The sequence below is a fragment of the Actinia tenebrosa genome, unplaced genomic scaffold (assembly GCF_029948245.1).
Source record: "Actinia tenebrosa isolate PJP-AT-01 unplaced genomic scaffold, QUT_ActTen_1.0 PGA_scaffold1__47_contigs__length_23844297, whole genome shotgun sequence".
In the NCBI taxonomy this organism is placed as follows: Eukaryota; Metazoa; Cnidaria; class Anthozoa; order Actiniaria; family Actiniidae; genus Actinia; species Actinia tenebrosa.
Window position 1 is genome coordinate 11899774 of NW_028292578.1, and position 8455 is coordinate 11908228.

The 8455-nt window shown below is 38.5% G+C and overlaps 1 pseudogene; it reads right to left on the reverse strand.

Moving 5' to 3' along the window:
- Positions 1–5863: 5863 nt before the first annotated feature.
- On the reverse strand, positions 5864–7055 carry LOC148909872 (uncharacterized; annotated as a pseudogene).
- Between the last annotated feature and the right edge of the window lie 1400 nt (positions 7056–8455).

Consider the following 8455-nt stretch of genomic DNA (forward strand, 5'->3'; position numbering starts at 1 on the left):
GCCACTTCTTCGACTCCGCGGCAGATCTCATCGTGTTTCTTTAGGGTATTTAAGGATGTAAATGACAGCAAGCAGCAGTCGCAGAAGTACTTTTTGCCTTTGTGCTTAGTATGTCTGTAGAATAGTCTGCTAATGTGTTTAACCCATGAGTAGTGTCCGCCGTGGTAGAATAAATGTACGCGCTCTCCTTTACTTTTTGACAGAACTAACGGTACTATCGTCTGTTCTCTGACTCCGTAAACGTTAATTGCTAGATCGTTTATTTCCTCAAATATGGGGATGTCTATCAACTGCATGGGAAATTCCACACCATCCCACTCTAAATCATCTGTGGGATACTTACTTGTCCTACAGGGATCCTTCTCTGCTGGATACAGTGCAGACCTGATTGCCCACATAAAGCATCGATTGTCTTCATTCTTCACGTTTACAATAGCCTTCTTCCTTTCTACCCACGTTGGTAGCGGTACGTAACTCCCCCCTCGTATGGGTACGTACCTGGCCATACTTATCTCTATTCCTTCAACCTCCTCTACTGTCCAACCCGATCCTTCTTTCGTGTAGTTAGACAGCGACTCCATTATTGCTTCTAAGGCTTCACTGAGTGACCTATCCAGATTCGTGGATTCTAATATCACTAACGACTTTGATCGCAACATTGCTGTCGTCATTACCTCGTCTTTTGATAGGCTTACCTCCACCATTATGCTTGCTTTCAACGCTCCTAATTCCTCTAAACCTTTTCGGAGAGTCCTTTTAACCTTCCTTTCTGACTGACGCCAAAACTGTCTAACGTCAATCTCACCGTTACCGGGTATTGACACCGTGCTGAAGTTGCTTTGGGATTCCATCTATATAATAGGAAATATTTTATACCTAATACCAAGCACTTTTTAGGTCGTCGTAGTCGTACTCACAGTCCTGACAATGCCAAAACAATTTAACCTTAGTCTCAAACTTCTTACCACATCCACAATCATAACTGCTCATACACTTCGTCTTCATTTTCAAATGCTTTTTCAAATCCGCTTCTTTCTTAAAAGTTCTCTTACATTCTTCGCACTCCATATATAGACTAACATATTTGCGCTGTTGCCCCCAACCACACTTGGAGTGGGTTGTTTCCGTAGGTGGATTTTTGACACGGGTCTTGCCCGTGTTGAGATTGCGCTGGAACCCCCATTCCCTATACTACTTTAGAGTCTACTACTAACTATTAGTTTGCCTATTCTTTCACGGTCATATGAAAACGACTCTAAACCCGTGAAACAAATACTAACTTTAAACAATATAAAACTATGATTAAACAAAAGAAAACAAAATATTCGGTATGAATTAGTACTAATTAGCACTTTATTGTTCACGGGTTTAGTGCGTGCACACTAGAGTGCAAATAATATACCCGTGAAATAGTTAGGATTAAATAGGAGATAGTGCTTAATTAGACAACACATAGGAATTCAGTGAGGCATGACAAGGGCACGGGCGTTTACTAGAGTAACAACTCATTACGCAAATGAACGTTTTTTCTAACAAGTTTATTGAATTGAGCTAAAAACCAAGACACAAGACGCACATTTAATTCTGCAGTAAATCATGACACAAAAAACCCAGTACGCAAATGAACGTGTTTTCTACCATTTTTATTTGTTTTATCACGCTAAAGATCAAGACAATACGCATTTATAAACTAAAACAAATCAAGACTCAAACAACTATAGCTAAAAAAGACCCAGTACGCAAATGAACGTGTTTTCTACCATTTTTATCTTTATATTTTTTTATAATTAAAATTTGTAGAACATCAAAATCGTTATTGATTAGATAATTTAAAAAGCAAGTTAAATATAAATTCGCCAAGATCTTCACCATAAAATCTTCTTACTTGTTCCTTGGAAATGGTGAGAAAGGCATAAATTACTCCAATGTGCATGTTGTGTTCCAGTACTCCAGTGTCTTCTGCGTATTGGCTTTGGCCAGTCCAAAAACCATTTCGAACCGTATTTGCCCTACTTGTTTGAGCTTCGTAGAACGCCACTTTTGCTTCTGCCCGCAGTGTGGACAATTAATGAAGAAAAACTATCGTCGTTTGTAATTTAGTTTTAAGAACGAAAAAGCAATGACTTAAACACTAGACAATTTGAAGATTATACAGTCGTCAGCTGAATATCAAGTCATAAAACATGAATCAAGCTCCACTTGTTGTTTAACAGATACGAATTCGAAAATGCGAACATGTCAAATTATACGAAGGAAAAGCATTTACAATAAAATATTGTTTCAGTTTTCGCCAGCGTGCTTAAAAATATTTTAAAATGCGCGCCCTTGAGTAGCACACGTGCACTAGTTCACCCGTCACGGCTCGCCTATTTCTTTGACTAATTAGACTTAGAAAATCATTAATAATTCATGAAGGAAACACAATAGGAATCATGACCATGAAGGTGATTTTATATCTGACATAGATTCGTCTTCATTTGCATAAACTTTAACTTGGATTTTCTCTATCAAACTTGGTTCATTTCGTAAAGTATTCTGTACAATATGAAAACATACATCATCAGTTTTCTAAGCCGTTTAATAAACTCGCAGATCGTGTCTTATCGGGTCTAAAACCACTCGGCTGCGCCTCGTGTTTTATACCCGATAAAACACTCCGGCTCGTTTTTTAAACTGTACTTAGGCAACCAATAACACAAAGTTAGTAATTAGTTAGCTAGCTATCTATTTCACGGGTATATTATTTGCACTCTATCATCGATGATAATTTTATTATCCATGATATAATTTGCTAACTGGAGCGTTTATCCGCCAACGGGAGCTGCCTTGATCCCTTGGAACTTTAAACTGAGAAACCTTAGCATAATGCAATTGATCATGACATGTATTAGAACGTAATAACTATACGAACAGCTAAACAACAAAATCGTGAAAGTGCACAAGAAAACCATAATATTTTTATTATTGGTATTTTTCGTCGCTTGGGAAAATAAACCTTCAGAAGACACTAATTCCATAGTTTTCTTTCGTGCTTGTTTGTCTTTTCACTTTCTGTGCATGAATGTTCAGGGGATTCAGTAAAATCGTTCTACTGCGGCGCGTGTATGCATAACAATAGATGACTTAAGTGGGTCAAAACCAGACATGAGACAAATGTCCTATACATAAAAGGTTTATTGGCAAAGACTAAAACACATGATTTAATTATTAATTAAATGATCTATTATTTGATTATCGAATAGGTAGAATAGACATGATCGCTCTGAACAAAAACGAGAGGGGACAGGGAAATGCTGGCCCCTAATTAGGTAGACATGCAGTAGTACACATTATATGAACAGAAATTATAGCCGCAATATGTAGAGAGAAAATACCGAGAATTGAAATCGTCATGTGGAGTAAAAGGTCTTGTCAGTAAATCTTTCATATGAGGCATTTCATGGAAACTTGGTACGCTCGATTTTTCCGATCGAGTTTTGGTTGCTTCATTGTTAAATCTTCTGAATATGAGCAAAAAAGAGTGGCAAAAAAAAAAAAAAAAAAAAAAAAAAAGAAAATCTGAATACGATGGGGTTCGAACCAATCCATAGAAATTAAAAAAAAAAAAAAAAAAACGATTCAAATTTGCAATACCCCCGAGACGTCATCCGCAGCGCTGAGGCGGCGTATGGACTTCGGACCTGACGGCGATTAAATCCTTCTGCCCTTGGGTGCACGAATTACGCAAGAAAATGTTCTAGCCGAAGCATCAGGGGAGAGACCAGCCGGCCCCCAGACCATATCGGCTAATCCCTTGCATCTCTGCCACGCACGGAATCGGTTGAAAAGATAACATCAAAAAGTCTGGTCTATTCGGTGTATTGTTTTCACGGCTATTGTTATGCTGATTTACTGGAAACGTGGTCCAGTGGAAAAAACTTGGACTTCCATTTCATGGCACTGAGTCAAGTCCGGTAGGGCAAAGTTAAAAGCTGGATGGGTGACCTGAAACTTATGCCTACTAAAAAAATTTGCAAGGTTTTTTTCCCGCCACTTTCAATGGATTATACAATCTTTTAGTTGAGAATTCGTCGAAAATTAAAATCAGTGACCGGCAGTCTATAATCATGTGCAATTTTTCTAGGTATCAGGAAGAGGATCGTTTATTTCTATGCCGAGGAAATGCAAACACGTCAAACTTCTCTAGAACTCAGTCCCAACCGGCAAAATCATCGTTTGGCATCATGCATTTCGTCTAACGGGCAGCGACGTGTTTCATTTGCAGCAACTCGTTTTTTATTTACAGCAAATCGTCTAACATATGCATGCATTAATTCGTTTATTTCAAGCAATTCGTCAAGCTTGATGCATGTCCCTTATTGGCCATCGTATGAACGTCGTATGTGCCTGATAAATCTTAGAGTTTTCGTAACAGCAATTTAAAGGCTTTTTATCACTTAAAATTAACTGATTGTTATTATCCAATTTTTATTAAATCTGATTGACTTATTCGGTCGCTTTGCGTTTGGTCGTTACGGCTTCAACCTTATAAACATTACAATCGAGTATCAAAAGTAGTATCGTCTTCTTTCTTAGCATTTGTTTCTTTGGCCTTGGTTTTGGAACCGTCCCAGTGGACCATCGCTTTTACCTCAATCTCAACGAAACATTTTTCTTTCCCTTCAACAGCTTTGCTTGGTAGGTTGCCTTCTTCAGTTGGTAGTCCAACTTCTTGACTTGAAAGTTCAGCCACGTTTGACAGTACTGTTTGACCTGGAAGCCCAACCTTTAGACTTGGAAATTCATCTCCACTTGGAGGCTTAACTTTCTGAGTTTCTGGTTGAGCAGCTTTCTCTTCACGTGGAAGTTGAACTTCTTTGTTGCTTTGTGGATTTTCAGTTTGATCTGGAAGGTCAACCTTTTGACTTGGAAATTTATCGTCACTTGGAGGCTTAACTTTCTGAGTTTCTAGTTGAGAAGCTTGTTTTTCAAAGTGGAAGTTGAACCTCTTCCTTGCTTTGTGGATCTTCAGTTTGATCGCGAAGACTTGGAAATTCATCCTCTTCCCTTGAAAGCTTCACTAGTTGAGTTTTTTCCTTTGGAAGTTGAACCTCTTGTGATTGTGTCTTTTGACTTGGAAGTTGGTCAGCCTTTTGATTTGAAAATTCACCCTCTTCTCTTGGAGGCATAACTTTCTTAGCTTCTAGTTGAGCTATTTTTTCTTTATCTGAAGGTTTACTCTCCTCATTCTTAATTTCAGCCTTTGAGACAACATGAGTTTTGTCCAATGAATATCTGCTGCTCTGAACGTCGAGGCTTGTCCGAGGTGCATCGACAAGCCTTTTTTCAGAATTTAGGATCAACTTATCAGGATTATTTGCCTCAATGGAAACTCCTTCGTGTTCTTTGATCTTCTCATTGGCAGAAGCCTTTATTTCTTTGCTGCAACTTTGTTCTTCCTCAGGCTGCAAGCATTTGACTCCTTCGATTGCACTAGCAGTGGAAAGGGAAGATGGCATATCTCCCATCTGTACAGCTTGTATGGTGTCTTCATTTTTTAGGTCATTTTCCTCTGTGCCACCACGGAGCTCATGAGCTCCTTCGATTGCACTGGCAGTGGAAAGGGAAGATGGCATAATTTTGATATCTCCCATCTTTACAGCTTGTATGTTGTCTTCATTTTTTAGGTCATCTTCCTCTGTGCCACCACTGGAGCTCATGAGCTCCTTCGATTGCACTAGCAGTGGAAGGGGAAGATGGCATAATTTTGATATCTCCCATCTTTACAGCTTGTGTGGTGTCTACATGTTTTAGTTCATCTTCCTCTATGCCACCATCGAGCTCATGAGAGCTTAAACTGCCACTTTTACGTTTCAGTTGTAGATCAGTCAATTCTAATTGCAGTGTGTCCCCAAACCTCATCGGCAGTTCCAAAATAGAGGCCGGCTTCTGTTGCCACAGATAGGGGACGAGAGTTCTGGGTTGTTGTTCTTGAAGATAAATCTGTTTCTTTGGTAGGTAGTTCAGCACCTGTAAAGTAGCCTCCCTTTGATCTTGGAGATGCTCTTTCTCTGCGTTTCATGACCTTTGGGTCAAGGTGAAGGCGGCCATTACGATAAGCCGTCAAACCGTGCTGTGCAGCATAATCTAGGTAGGCGTTCCTTGCTAGTGGATGTTTTCGGAATTGACGAAGGGCGCGTCTAAAAGCCACTTGTACGCCGAAAATAAATCAATGGCATTACTGAACTAGATAGAAAGAAAAAGAAATAAGAGAAAAATGCGAACCAACGGTTGCCCTTTATACGATCATCAACGGCAACATAGCTGTAGACATGCCGCAGGAACTTTGCATAGCGTTTGTACTACCATGATCAGTGTGAGTGTGTTCACTGCCTTGGAACTGTTTTTACTACCTTTTCCGTGGATTCCCATTCCGTGTCGTTTATTGACTAACTTTCTACTGTTCTTTATCAATCTATTGGTCAGGAGAATGACCACAACTGAAAATGCTTGGCAACTGGGAGTAACTATTTTCCAGATTACTTGGTTTGGACCAAAAAGAAGACGCTGGTATGCTTCATCAGAAACATATTCTTCCTCAAAAGTAAAGCTGGGAATCATGAACGCGAGTAACAAGGCTAGTAGAATGACCCATTTAGAGGCAATAAATACTTTTACATTCGTCGAGGACTTCTTGGATGTGAACTGTCTTCCATATTTAATGGCCAGAAAACAATCGACGATCTGGAAAATCTGAGAGAACAAGTCGTTGAGCAGAAAATAACGATGAAACAATATGGCATACCATATTTAGTCAACAGGAAGAACTTCATAAAAATTGGAATGTTCACGACGGAGTCCAATAACTCGACTATCGTCAGGTCTATCAAGAAGTAGTTAGATAGACGTCGAAGGCTTTTGAAACGGGCGAACAGTATAAGCATGACACCATTGTCAATTATGCCAAAAATTAACAGAATAGACAACAAACCAATTTGGGCTTTTATGCGAAATTCACTGGTCGGACCAACCATGTAATCGTCGTCTAGTTTCGGATCAGTGTAATTCGCTACCATTTACTTCACTTGATAATTAAGTACAGAAAGGTCTTAAATCAAAATCTCTTAATAGGATGGCAGATATACTTAGTACTGGTAAAAAAAACTCTTCAATATATCTTCCCTTTTGTTATTTCATCTATAGAGTTCCTAAGTAAATCTCCAGGGACATTGCTGAGACTAAGAGAACTGAGATTTAAGGGCCTGTATACTACCCTATCTAAGTCCGAGTGGTATGTGTTTTTTTTGGCTAGTGCCGTCATATCAACTTTGTAAAGATATAGATATTTTAATTCAAAGTTGTCTCTTGTTTTGAATAGTTAATTAAAGTTATACGTCATTGAACCATGTGAAATATTTAAAGTCTTCCGTGTAGCTTATACTTTTGGTTAATTATTCAACTTGGTGTGAGGAGATTACTAAAGGCGTGATACCGTAGCATTTAAAAACACTAACGCCTATTTTTATGGAGATCTTGATTTGTTGGAACGAATATCCGACTTCCATTGTCAAAAACGGAAAGAAAATTTCTTTTATCAGCTTGGATCTTTGGAGGATAATTAAACTTGGAGGAAAAGACGAGGCGATTTCAGAACAAGGCAAGGAAATCAACATTCAGTACTTACCTTTATCACGGCCGAGAGTAGTACGGTCGCCATCCCAAACTCATGCACCCTATTTTATTTAAGAAGTAATATATGAAATCTTCGAGCTCGCTTAACCGCGACTTTTCAATTATCTTTGGGAAAGAAAATCAAATCCGCCACTGAGTGAAACATCAGTTGGTGTCCTGAGAGGTTCTCTCTGCCTCATGAGATGCGACTATTTCTCGAGTTGTATTTTTAACTTCTGTCTATTTTCCATCCTCTTTCTTTGACAGCAAAAGAATGCATTTAAAAGCAGAGACGGTTTTCACATCATATTCCTTCGATAAAAGGAATTTTGAAGGACAGTAAATCCTTTTTCTTAAATCTTGTAAATCTTGGTGTGATGTGCCGCCATTTTCTTGTCCTCTGGCAAAAAAGGCGGGAAAACATCGAGAGATTTGATTGGCTGAAAGACTTTGATTCACTTTGCAAGTGATTTTTAAGATCCTAAATATCTCTAAATTAATCATAAATATGCTACTAAATAAAATAGCTATCATTTATCAAAGTATTTGATCCAGCTATAAACAAAACAGTTAAAATTCAGAAATTGGGAAAAAATTTAGTCGCGCCTCAAAAATTGTATTAAAGCGTTTTTATAGCTTTTCTGTTTATTTGCGTTATAGACTATCATGATCTCAAAAACCTAATACTTCATGTTATATTCAATAAAGTTATTATTTATCCCTTTCTCCGTTTATGTAGTGGGTTCCCTGTGTAAGAACGCAAGCGTGACGTAGTTTATTTCAGGCCCGGTTCCCCTCGTTCTAA